The following is a 14,105-nucleotide window of genomic DNA, read 5'->3' on the forward strand; positions in this document are numbered from 1 at the left end:
TCAATAGCCAGCGCAGCACTTAAAAAGAAAAAACTTATATACTCACCCTCCGGTGGCCCCAAGGCGCAGCGCTGCTCCCCCAATGTCAGCGCGGGTCCTCTTGTGTCTTCTATCTTCATCTGTCTTCTGTCTTCCACAGGGCGCCGCAATGTTCTTCTCCCGGCCGTCGCATAGTATGACGTCAGCAACGGCCGCGTTATAGTATGTGCCTGCCAGACAGAGCATGGTGGCGCCCTGCGGAAGACAAAAGAAGATAGAAGACAGAAGAGGACCCGTGCTGACATTGGAGGAGCAGCGCTGCGCTTCAGGGTCACCGGAGGGTGAGTATATAAGTTTTTTGGGGTTTTTTAGTGCAGGGCTCGCTGTATACTAGAGGGGGCAGGCTGTATACTACACGGGGCAGGCTTGGCTGGCTGTATACTAGTGGGGACAGGCTGGGCTGGCTGTATACTACTGGGGGCAGGTTGGGCTCTCTCTATACTACTGGGGGCAGGCTGGGCTGGCTGTATACTACACAGGGCAGGCTGGGCTGGCTGTATACTACTGGGGGCAGGCTGGGGTGGCTGTATACTACTGGGGGCAGGCTCAGGTGGCTGTATACTACTGGGGGCAGGCTGTGCTGACTGTATACTACTGGGGGCAGGCTGGGCTGGCTGTATACCACAGGGGGCAGGCTGGGCTGGCTGTATACTACAGGGGGCAGGCTGGGTTGTCTGTATACTACAGGGGGCAGGCTGGGCTGGCTGTATACTACTGGGGGCAGGCTGGGCTGGCTGTATACTAATGGGGGCAGGCTGGGCTGGCTGTATACTACTGGGGGCAGGCTGGCTATATACTACTGGGGACTTGCTGGCAATATACTGAGGGGGGGTCTGTGATCAATGCATTTCCCACCCTTCTCCCTTCTCCCTAGGGACTCCCTAGAGTCCCTGGGTGTCTCTGACACCCGGAGACCCGGTCCTGCTCCCACGGCTATGGACGTCGCTCCAGTTTTCTACAGCTACGGACCTGCGACCACTGACATCTAAAGTCCAAGAGTCCTAGCCCCGCCTGCCTAAGATTTTCCTACACCAGGAGGGAACTGGGGTTGATTTGCGTCTAAATTTAAAGTTTTCAAAAACTCGCACTTCATAAATCTGTCTAGCATGTTGTCAGAAGTAAAAAATGGAGAGGAGTTTTAAAAAGTCGTGAATTTGGCACAAATCGGCCATCCATTTTGTAGCTCTCCTAGAGCCTTTAATGGGCTAATTGCGAAGGAAAAACAGACAAAATGTAAATTTTTTTTTAATAGAACTCCATGCCATAATAGTACTTCGTGGAGCCTATGCTGTTCAAGCTCTGCATCGGAGCTGAACGGTCAACAGGAAACACGGGATGTCAGCAATAATCTACCCCTGACATCCCTGTGTAAAACCTGCAGTCAGAGTGAGCTCCTATTGCAGGTGTTAACCCTTTAAATGCTGTGGTGGGAGCGATCAAGGCATTTAAATGGCTGCAGGGAGATTTCCTGCTCAATCGGCACCCCACACAGTGTTTTCGGGGAATGCTGACTGTTGCTGTGGTAACCCTGGGATCTGAACCCTAGGGCTGTCCATAGTAAATGCCTGCAAGGTCCTGCCCAGGATACTGTCCATGTGAAACCTCCACTATTTCTTTTAACCCTAAAATTATTCATTTAAATTGTTCCATTGAAAGGACAATTTTATGTGATGTGAATGCACCAATGTAACATTAAACTTATGGACCACAAGATGATAAAAAAAACAACTGCAAAGGCCAGCAGGACCACTTGACATCATACAAAAGAAGGTTTTGTGACTAGAAATGTCCTGTTTTTTTGTTATGAACCAAACTGTCAATCGTAGTGTGAGTAATGTGAGGTGATCTCTGTGCCCAACCAGGAGAGAGAGCATTTTAGCACGGAAAAATTCTGGAAAACAAACGCACTGAATGTGAGAGCTAATGCTCGCGGCATCGCTGCCCATACAGCAGTGTAGAGACCCTATTACCTGTAGCATCTGTCACACCATGGTATGAAAACCTAAGGGAAAATATGAAGGCATAAAGGACCACTCAGGTGATGTTTTAAAGCTGTAGGATGCAAAAACTATGAGTGAATTAAAAATGAAAGAAAAGTATTACAGTTCACTATCCTCTTCACAATTCCAAAATCTGTGCAAAAAATACTTTAAAGTACTATAAGAGTCTATAAGAGTTTTATTGCGGCTACCCCCCTGATCAACTTGACATTTATGTTTCCTGGGGGGCTGGAGGTTTGTGTATCCAGGGGGGCAGGAAGCTGTGTATACATGGGGGGCTGGAGGCTGTGTATACATGGAGGCTGGAGGCTGTGTATACATGGGGGCTGGAGGCTGTGTACACAGGGGTGCAGGAGGCTGTGTATACAGGGGTGCAGGAGGCTGTGTATACAGGGGTGCAGGAAGCTGTGTATACATGGGGGCTGGAGGCTGTGTATACATGGGGGCTGGAGGCTGTGTATACATGGGGGCTGGAGGCTGTGTATACAAGGGGGCTGGAGGCTGTGTATACAGGGGGGCGGAGGCTGTGTGTACAGGGGGGCAGGATGCTGTGTATACAGGGGACTGGAGGCTGTGTATACAAGGGTGGTGGTTGCTGTGTATGTAGGGGGAGGCTAAATTAGGGCACCTAATAAATTGTGGGAGCCATATATACTATTATTTATTCTGGTGACTATATAAAGGATGTTTTTTTTGAGGAATAGTGTGTTCAGTCATGTTGTGAAGATAATATACATTAGGAACATGCTCCATTATACTGTAAGTGATTGTGGTATTTTTAGGGGTGCCGTGTCGAGTTGTGCTGCGTAGAGAGGAAGTAGTTTAACTGTGAATTCAGCATGAAAAACCATGGTAGGGAGAAATCGTACGAAGTCCTCTTCTTGATGGAGCTGATCACCTGTTAGGTACTAGATGTCACTAATACCTGTGCCACTAACTACAAGTGTGTGAGGTAGCATCATCGGGCGCATGCGGGTGGGGGGCAGCATTTTAAGTTTCGGCTCAGGCAGAAAAATGCTAGCTCTGATCAGAGCAGATAAAATGTTTCCTAGTATGAGCTAATTCACGTATTAATTTTTGGGGAACATATTAAAAACACAACAAAAGCAATTAAATAAAGTTTTTTAGAGGGATATGCTCATGAAAGAAAGCTCTCAAATTTTAATACACACAATAAGTTTACACAATAAAGATCATTTTAACCCATTCCTTAACAATTTTACTCAGTTTTATTGATGTTTTAGCTCCTAAAACTCAGTGTTGGTCAGTATAAAATTCTTTGATCCCTCTGTGCTATGGGATGTTGTGAGCTGACAATGTGCTTAGATTATCAGGGTACAGGGTTTATCTACACTTTTATTTTGGTTATGAGCATTCTACTAGCATCTGACACAGAGAGATGAGACAGATCAGAGATCAGATGAGTTTCATGAGATGGATGTAAAACAAAATGACACACTCCAGCTCGTTACATCTCAGCTGTAACACACAGATTCAGCTATGCTAAACCTCCTTCCTCTGCTATAAATATCTATCTTATCTGTAGTTTGTAGCGTACATCTCTGCACACTGCTGCTTGCCGGCAGGAAGTGTCTGAGCTGGTCTTGTAATTGAGTGTCCGGTGGTCCGTATCCTGTGGTCTGAATCCTGTGGTCCGTATCCTGTGGTCAGAATCCTGTGGTCCGAATCCTGTGGTTCCTTCCCATGCTCCTGTCCTCCAGCCTGTCTGTACCAGTCCTTCAGTCTGTACCAGTGTTACCAGCGTTCCTCTGTGTTCCTGCTATCATCCCAGGTTGTGACTGTTTCGGTCATTTGTTACCTTGGCTGCCACCACGGGTCTCATACCTTCCCCCGCGAAGAGCCAGAGGGTCCACAGACTTTTCCCAAAGAGACTCTCAGATGGATCGTCCTTCACGAACTGTGACAGTAGGATCCGGCCATGGATCCCTGCAAGGAATCAGACCTTGCCAAGGAACCACGTCGCTTTCTGGCTGAGCTCTCCAGTGTTGACCGGCAGTCCCAGAAAATTGCCTATCATGGAGAACTTCTAGGCAAAGTTGCCTCCAGACTTTCTATGCCTGAAAAATTTGTTGGCAACCCCAAATTGTGCCGGAGTTTTGTTTCTCAGTGCTCACTACACATTGAAATAATGCCATCCCAGTTCACCACCAAACTTTCAAAGGTGGCGTTTGTTCTCTGTTTACTCTCCGGGGAGGCCTTGGTCTGGGCTGCTTCTCTATGGGACAAGGGAGACCTAGTCACGACCACCCTTGCTGCGTTCCTGGCTGAGTTGCGGTCCGTCTTTGAGGAGCCCGCTCGAGCTTCCTCGGCTCAGGTGGCGCTGCTGAACTTGCACCGAGGAGACTGGTCCGTGTGCGAATATGCCATCAAGTTCCGCACCATAGCGTCTGAGTTCTCCTGGAGTTATGCGACCTCTTCTGCAGCCTTCAAGAAAGGACTATCTTCCCAGGTAAAAGACGCACTAGCTGCCCGTGATCTGCCTGCTACCCTGAGAGGTCTCATCACTCTGGTCACTCGGATAGATGTGCAGTTCACGGAGCATGCTGGAGAATTGCTCCATGGACAACCTCAAGTCTGGCTTCCACGCTTGCCTCACCTGACGCCAGTGTTCCAAAAACCGCTCCAGACCCCAGTGTTCCAATAGCCGCTCCAGACTCCACTGTTCCAAAAGCCACTCTGGTCTCCAGCTGCACAGTCTCAATTGGAATCTATGCAAGTCGACAGTACCCGTCTCACCGTTGAGGAATGTTCCAGACGTCTCCAGGAGAACCTTTGCCTTTACTGTGCTAGTCCCCAGCATTTCATCAGGATGTGTCCTATCCATCCTTAAACGTCTAGGAGACACCAACACCTTGGAGTTCTAGGACAAACTTCCCTAGGTAAGAATATGGGATCTGCACGCTTTATAGTGCCCGTACTCCTCAGTGTTGGTAACAATGCTCCACTGCAAGGGTTCTGGTTCTGCGGGGATGCTGCTCTGGTCTCCCGGGATCACATTCCAGTGTTTCCTCTCAAAAACCCTTTATCCATATCGTCCATTGATGGACAGATTTTGCCTGATCTGGTCCAGTACCGCACTAAGTCAGTCCTTCTTCAGGTTGAAGTTCGTCCTGATGTTCAGGTTGTGGTCCGTGTCCTGTGGATGATTCCCATGCTCCTGTCCTCCAGCCATCCCATGCTCCTGCTGTGCCTTCCAGGGTTCCTTCCCAGCAGTGTCTTCAGTCTGTACCAGCGTTACCAGTGTTCCTCTGCATTCCGGCTGTCATCCCAGGTTGTGACTGTTTCCTGCATTAGTTACCTTGGCTGCCATCGTGGGTCTCATACCAAACAATGCGATTTTCTCCAATATTGGTTTTGGTCAGGAAAATTGAGCAAAGATAAAAAAAACTATATAAATGAGGTATCACCGCAATCATTGTGAACCAGAGAATAAAGATAAAATATTATTTTTACGTTACAGTGAGCGGGGGGGGGGGGGGGGCGGAATGCTAAAAATCCAAAATAAAAATTGATAATTTTGTTTGTGTCCCCTTTGAAATAGTTAATAAAATCTTATGAATAAGTTTTAGACTCCCAAAATGAATTATCTATACATTGTATCTCATCCCGTAAATAACAAGCCCTCATATGCTCACATTACCAAAAAAAAAAAAAAAAATGTATAGGTCGTACAATGTGACAATACAAATGGCTGTGTATTGCTGCTGCTGTGAATGGCACCTCCTTTCATTCCATGCCCGGCCGTGCGCCCATAAAGCAGTTTACCACCACATATGGGGTAACAGGACACTCGGGAGGAATTGGGCATCAAAAGTTGCAGTGGATTTCATCATTTAATTTACTATGAAACGATCAGTTTTGGCCTAAATGAATGTATTTTCCCAAAAAATTCTAAAGTTTCTAAATCGCAGGTCCATATTGTTTTTACCCATGTGAAACACTTAAAGGGTTAATAGACTTAATAGAAGTTGTTTTACATACATTGAGGGGTGAAGTTTCTATAGTGGGGTAATTTATGGGGTTTTACTATTATTTAGGCCTTTCAAAGTCACTTAAAAGCTGAGTTGTCCCTCAAAATGCGAGTTTTGGCAATTTTCATGAAAATGAGAAAAATGGCACCTTAAGTTCTGCGCCTCATAACATCCTAGAAAAATGAGAGGACGCATAAAATATCATCTCAGCATAAAGCAGACATTCCATAAATGTTAATTATCCTACTTTTTGGGTAGTTTTACTTCCTGTCTGGAAAGCAGAACATTTCAAACTTGGAAAATGAAGAATTTTTACAAATTTTTGCAAAACTTATCACTTAACTTTTATAAGTAGCATGAAGTACAATGTGTCACGAGAAAACAGTCTCAAAATCACCCGGATATGTTAAAGTGTTCCGAAGTTATAACCAATTATCGTGAGACATGTCAGATTTGAAAAATCGAGTCTGGTCATTGAGCTGAAAACTAGTGTCGATGATAAGGGGTTAAAAGAGTTCATGTTTATTTATTCATTTATCTGAACAATATCCTGGTTTTTGGCACATTTCTTAATTTTGTTTAAGAAATTTTGTGTACCTTGAGTTATATTTTTAGCCAATTTATCTGATGATTCTGGCTGTTTCATGTCTCTATCAAAACAACATTCTGACACTGATCATTTGGTTTTGATTATCAGTTTAGAATTTCCGTTGAACAAGAGCTGAAAGTTCTACCTACCCCGTGCGTGTAACAACCAGAACCCTGCAGCTGGCACAGGCTCATCACATTGTGTGAAGTCACAGAGAGATTAAATGAAGTCTGCGACACCCAAACAGTATTTATTTAAAGTTAAGCTGTTGGGAGATACATGGACTACCTAATTCTTGCTATGCTTCCCTTTTGCAGGGCCACAAGTCTTCAGGTACATAAGTCAAATGAGGTAAGTGCAAGTGGTCTGGTAAAATTACCATAGTGTGTTGCAGTCTTCAGACCCAATAAAATATGGAATATACTTGTAAGTGTGTACAGGGACATTTGGTGCTATGTCTATTTGTAGCAAAAGTACTAGAAGACCACTTTTTATTTAAAAGCAAAAATATGCACTACTTATAGCATAAAAATACCCTTTTGTGTGGGTTTTGTGTTATTCATGCTATAGATTTAAAATATATAAGCGATCCCCCAGTATAGGAACAGTTTTTCCTTCTCTATGTTTACAGAGAGCATGCACATTGGGTTCCCCCTAAAACACAAGGCAATTGATCAATCAGCAGATATAATTCCAACCCGTCTATATAATTGTCCCTGATTATGACCATAAACTCCAGTCTATGGTGGGGCAGATTCCTCTGACATGAATAGCTTCTCTTGTACTGCAAGGGCAGGAGGCAGAGAGCAGTACTTTCTGTCCAGCAGCAGCGTGTAGAGACCTTCTCTACAAACTCTACAGATAAGATAAGCTCTGGATATGAGAAGGGGGGGCATAGCAGGGGTGACTGTATGTTTTACTGGTTAGGTGAGGTAGCAGAGCTGAGTGTGTCATTGTGTCTTATATTCATCTCATGACTCTGATCTGTCCCATCTCTCTTTTTCTATGTGTCAGATGCTAGTAGAATGTTCAAAAGCTAAATGAAAGTGTAAATAAATCCTGTACCATGGATAATTTAAGCACATTGTCAGCACACAGCATCTCATAGTACATAGGAATCATGAAGTGTCTGCTTAGAGAATCCCCACCCACACTCTGGAATATTTCACTGACCATCACTGATTGATAGGAGCAAAAACAGCAAAATCCTTTGTAAAATTGTAATTGGTTAAAAATGATCTTTATTGTGTAAACATCACTGGGGGTTAAAATTGAGAACTTTCTTTCATGGGTAAGTCCCTTTAATATGGGAAACGTATTAATAGTAATTATTATATAGAAAAGTAATGAAAAAATAATCAGCTCTAATGTACCTTCTCCTGTGAACCAAATATAAAGTTTTTTTTAAAAAATGAAAGTGGGCTGTGGTGATGTTGAAGTGAGATTTCAGAATGAAAGCACTTTCTTGTTGATGCTTCAGTGCTTTAATTTTCTGCATTCAAAAGTTTTTCAAAAAATATTTAAGGTTCTGAATAATTTTAAAAATTCATGTTACAGCAGTTTCCTGTCTCCTGCTGTGTCAGCAGTGGTATTTGTGTCATCTACGTAAATATCCTATTTGCATTTGAATCCTTTAAAGCTTCTGTTGGACGCTGCAAAATTCCTTGGCAGTTTCTTCCTCAATCCAATTATCCTTCACACTGAGGTATAATGCCACTCAGTCACAAATACAAAGAACATATTAACTGTTACTGTCCTTACTGAAGGTGTAAAAGAGGGAGATGGATTGAAAAAATATGAATTAGATTTGTCATAAAGTAGAAAGTGGTCCTTGAACCCCACAACTAATAACTGCTAGTAACTGGTGTCACGCACGCAAGTGTGGGAAGAGTCTCTTGAGGCTAAAATCAGTGGATTCCCTGGACCACCGCGGGGGATGATGGTACTAGCTGCAACCCCAAGTGGACCCCTGGTCTCTGCCAGTGCCCGCCACAAAGCGGGATGGTCTTGCTGCAGCGGGGCCACATCAGGTCGCTCCACGGGTGCGACTAGGCCCACGGTGGCAGCCATGGTACAGAAACGGGGTAGGTAGGACCTCAGGTAGGCAGGACCTCGGGATGGCAGGACCTCAGGATGGCAGGACCTCAGGATGGCAGGACCTCAGGATGGCCACCGGGATACAGGACCACCACAGGAACACAGGACCGCCACAGGAGTACAGGACCGCCACAGGAACACAGGACCACCACAGGAACGGCACAGGAACAGCACAGGAACACAGAAACGCCACAGGAATACCACAGGAACACAGGACCACGGGAATACAACAGGAACAGGGGAATACCACAGGAACACTGGAAACACAGAGGCGTCTGGAAACGCACAGGAACCAAGGAGGCATCTGGAATTGTCAGGAGGCTTTCACTTCAGTGGAAGGACTTGAAGATCCAGCCAGGGATGCTGGGAGCTGCCGGATTATGTAGCAGAGCCGAGAATGGGGATCTCTCCAGTTCCCGGTGCCCAGCTCCTGTACTTATGTTATACAGGTAACTATGATCTGACCTATCATACAGCTTATCAATTCATACCACACTTGTGGACCTACTATCCATTACTTGTTGACTTTATTTGTTTATTGCTGATGATATTTATCCATAACACTATAGCTAACATTAAATAGGCACGGGATTTACTGGTTTGTTATTGCACAATTAGTGCATTTTAAATGTTTTTAAATGTATGTACCTTAATTTTCAATAAAATATTTACTTATTGTTATACATTCTGGGCATCCCTATTTTTTTGTACAATTTAAAGAGCCGAGAATGCCAGCGCCAATTAGTATGATGCTGGCCCTTTAAGTTCCTGGAGAGTCGGTGCGCGCGCCCTAGCAGCACGCTGACTAGGCAAGCAGAAGGAGCGAAGCCTATGGAGGAAGCCGGCGTGGGACCAGGACGGGACCGCCGCAGAATCCGGAGCCAGGAGAGGTGAGTACAGGCCCGGAGGAGAAGGCACCACATCGTAGGACACGGGTGCACCCGCAATCCGAACCAAGGATCGCGGGTGTAATCATGACAGTACCCCCCCTCCTTTAGGGCCCCTCTTCTTTTCTTCTTCGGCCTCCTTTTCTTCTTCTTCCTCCGCTTCCTCCAATTCTTCTTGGTGATGAGACACCTGAGGAGGAGAGCAGGAACAGTGAAGACAGGACAAACCACGTGGTGCTTGGACCTGGCATGGAACAAGCCGAGGATATCTTGAGGACGTCTAGAACGTCTTTTGGCCGGAGGCTGGAGTGGCCCTTGGGAAACCGCAGACTGGGGCGACTCTTGGGAAGCCGCTGGAGCAGCACTGGGAAGCTGCAGAGGAAAACAAATGCCAGCTTAGTGTGTTTGGTGGTGAACTGGGAGGACGTCAGTTTAATGTGCAGTGAGCACTGGGCAACAAAGCTCCTGCAAAAATTGCATTGTTGGGGTAGGATTAAAGATATCCTCTTTTAGTGTGCGTTGGCTGCGTATCTAATCAATAAGCGTGCATAGGATGACAAATTGCTGATGCAAGATTTGCTAATACTGTTGCCTAGGGCAAAAATCAGCACTGCGCAGGTTTATTTGGTTTCACAAATCTATAAAGAAAAATAGGGAAAAAAAATCATAAGGGGAGGAGAGTTCCCAGCTTATGAAGTCTCTTGTATACTACCGCAGAGAAACAGAGTTACAACGTTCTTATAAAATCAATACATATAATCTTTATTGTACACACAAGACAACACAAAATTGTATTGTCATGAATTAAAACAATATGAATTGTGCAGAGGAAATCCAAAACAAAAAAGGTCCGGAGAGACAAATATCCACATAGATGTACAACAGGGTATACAAATTCAATATGAGTCACACCTCAGTACTAAGTAAAAGACAAGTGTCCTACCCATTATACGTCGTCTGTGGCTGCCTCCCGGACTCCCCAACGTGCGTTTCGCCCACGCTTCTTCAGGGGGTACGAAACTACACGCTGGGAGGCCGGTTTTTATACATACAAGCAGGTAATTTATGAAGTCTCTTGATTGGAGAACTTCCCTGCTGTCGCACATTGAGGTCATGTTGACATTCCTTAGCCTCAAAATGTTTCTGTCTCGGCGCCATCTTGAGTTCATTGTTTCTATTAGAGAACTTTTTAGGAAAATAAGACACGTAGAAATGACAGGATTTGATCTATCAGCTAGGTTTACCTTAACACCATCAAATTTGTTAGGCATAAAAAATTCAGGTCCAGCGTCTACTGTCGGAAAACAAGGCGGGGTGACTGAAGCAACAGGAGGAGGAGTCGAGGGAGCCTGCTGCTGGGAGGCAATCATCAGTCGAAGGGTGGCAGCAAGTTTGTCCAGGAGTTCTTTTTGGGCAGCAATCTCTTGAGACTGCTGGGCGATAGTGCTTGGAAGGTCAGCCAGTAGCCGACGTGGATCCTTAGCACAGTCCATGGCTTTAGCAGGATACAAGACCTTGGCGGAGTCCAGGGCCGGATCTTACTGTCATGCACGGAGGTGTGGGAAGAGTCTCTTGAGGCTAAAGTCAGTGGACTCCTTGGACCACCACGGGGGATGATGATACTAGCCGCAAAGCCCACCGCAAAGCAGTATAGTCTTGCTGCGGCTGGGATACAGGACCGCCACAGGAACACAGGACCGCCACAGGAGTAGAGGACCTCCACAGGAGTACAGGGCCGCCACAGGAGTACAGGACCACCACAGGAACACAGGACCACCACAGCAACACAGGAACGTCACAAGAACGCCACAGGACCGCCACAGGAACACAGGACCGCCACAGGAACACAGGACCGCCACAGGAACACCACAAGAACTCCACAGGAACACAGGAATGCCACAGGAACACGGAAAACACGGAGGCATCTGGAAACGCACAGGAGGCTTTCACTTCAGTGGAAGGACTTGAAGATCCGGCTGGGGATGCTGGGAGCCGCCGTATTATGTAGCAGAGCCAAGAATGCCAGCACCAATTAGGAGCACGCTGGCCCTTTAAGCTGCTGGAGAGCGGGCGCATGCGCGCCCTAGCAGCTAGAGCCCGTCCTCGGAAAGCAGCAGGAGCGTGGCCTACGGAGAAAGCCAGCGTGGGACCAGGACGGGACCGCCGCAGAATTCGGAGCCAGGAGAGGTGAGTATGGGCCCTGGGGGAAGGCGCCACATGATAGGACACGGGTGCACCCGTGATCCATACCAAGGATCGCGGGTGTAACCGTGACAACTGGTATAGACTTAAAACATTTTCAAATACAAAAAATGAATAATGGATACCATCCCTTTTTCGACATGACCTCTATGTCTATGGCCTCCACCAACAATATCTCAACAGTGGCTTATGAAAGTTGCAGCTAATCACTAGCAGTGGTGCAAAATGAGAGCATCAGGAATTTGGTAAAAGGAAAATTACTAGAGATGAGCGAACATGCTCGTCCGAGCTTGATGCTCGGTCGAGCATTAGGGTACTCGAAACTGCTCGTTGCTCGGACGAATACTTTGCCCGCTCGAGAAAATGGCAGCTCCCGCCGTTTTGCTTTTTGGCGGCCAGAAACAGAGCCAATCACAAGCCAGGAGACTCTGCACTCCACCCAGCATGACGTGGTACCCTTACACGTCGATAGCAGTGGTTGGCTGGCCAGATCAGGTGACCCTGGGATAGACTAGCCGCTGGCCGCGCTGCTCGGATCATTCTGTCTCTGGATGCCGCTAGGGAGAGAGCTGCTGCTGGTCAGGGAAAGCGTTAGGGTGTTCTATTAGCTTACTGTTAGGCAGGAGTGATTCTCAAAGAACCCAACAGCCCTTCTTAGGGCTACAATAACGTTCTACTTTTTTTATTTTAATTTGCATCTTTTACCATTTTGTGAGGAATTAGCAGGGGGACTTGCTACCGTTGTGTTTAGCTCTTAGTGGCACACATATCCATAGCAAAGGCTGAAGTGGCAAAATTCAGTAGGGGTTGGATTTCTATTAGGCAATAACTCAGTGTCATCTCATCTGGCATAGTAGTGTGCTTCCTTTGATACTTGGCTAGAAAATAGCCATAGGAGAATACAAATAGCTTCTTGAAGCCTACAGTAGCGTTCTATATATTTGATTTCTGGTTGATCTGCTGGTGGCTGTAGTTTCTGCAGTGCATGTACTTGCCAATTCTGAGCAATTTGTAGTGAGACTTGCGACCGCTGTGTTCTGCGCTTAGTGGCGCACATATCCATAGCAAAGGCTGAAGTGGCAAAATTCAGTAGGGGTTGGATTTCTATTAGGCAATAACTCAGTGTCATCTCATCTGGCATAGTAGTGTGCTTCCTTTGATACTTGGCTAGAAAATAGCCATAGGAGAATACAAATAGCTTCTTGAAGCCTACAGTAGCGTTCTATATATTTGATTTCTGGTTGATCTGCTGGTGGCTGTAGTTTCTGCAGTGCATGTACTTGCCAATTCTGAGCAATTTGTAGTGAGACTTGCGACCGCTGTGTTCTGCGCTTAGTGGCGCACATATCCATAGCAAAGGCTGAAGTGGGAAAATTCAGTAGGGGTTGGATTTCTATTAGGCAATAACTCAGTGTCATCTCATCTGGCATAGTAGTGTGCTTCCTTTGATACTTGGCTAGAAAATAGCCATAGGAGAATACAAATAGCTTCTTGAAGCCTACAGTAGCGTTCTATATATTTGATTTCTGGTTGATCTGCTGGTGGCTGTAGTTTCTGCAGTGCATGTACTTGCCAATTCTGAGCAATTTGTAGTGAGACTTGCGACCGCTGTGTTCTGCGCTTAGTGGCGCACATATCCATAGCAAAGGCTGAAGTGGCAAAATTCAGTAGGGGTTGGATTTCTATTAGGCAATAACTCAGTGTCATCTCATCTGGCATAGTAGTGTGCTTCCTTTGATACTTGGCTAGAAAATAGCCATAGGAGAATACAAATAGCTTCTTGAAGCCTACAGTAGCGTTCTATATATTTGATTTCTGGTTGATCTGCTGGTGGCTGTAGTTTCTGCAGTGCATGTACTTGCCAATTCTGAGCAATTTGTAGTGAGACTTGCGACCGCTGTGTTCTGCGCTTAGTGGCGCACATATCCATAGCAAAGGCTGAAGTGGGAAAATTCAGTAGGGGTTGGATTTCTATTAGGCAATAACTCAGTGTCATCTCATCTGGCATAGTAGTGTGCTTCCTTTGATACTTGGCTAGAAAATAGCCATAGGAGAATACAAATAGCTTCTTGAAGCCTACAGTAGCGTTCTATATATTTGATTTCTGGTTGATCTGCTGGTGGCTGTAGTTTCTGCAGTGCATGTACTTGCCAATTCTGAGCAATTTGTAGTGAGACTTGCGACCGCTGTGTTCTGCGCTTAGTGGCGCACATATCCATAGCAAAGGCTGAAGTGGCAAAATTCAGTAGGGGTTGGATTTCTATTAGGCAATAACTCAGTGTCATCTCATCTGGCATAG

At 45.8% G+C, this 14,105-nt stretch overlaps 1 long non-coding RNA gene across 1 annotated transcript in view; it reads right to left on the reverse strand.

Annotated features, from left to right (window-relative positions):
• Positions 1-14,105, reverse strand: part of LOC140105585 (uncharacterized) — a 72,458-nt gene that overhangs the window by 21,100 nt on the left and 37,253 nt on the right. The gene's annotated exons all lie outside the window — the stretch shown is intronic.

This window comes from Engystomops pustulosus, chromosome 11, assembly GCF_040894005.1.
Source record: "Engystomops pustulosus chromosome 11, aEngPut4.maternal, whole genome shotgun sequence".
NCBI classification, from domain to species: Eukaryota; Metazoa; Chordata; class Amphibia; order Anura; family Leptodactylidae; genus Engystomops; species Engystomops pustulosus.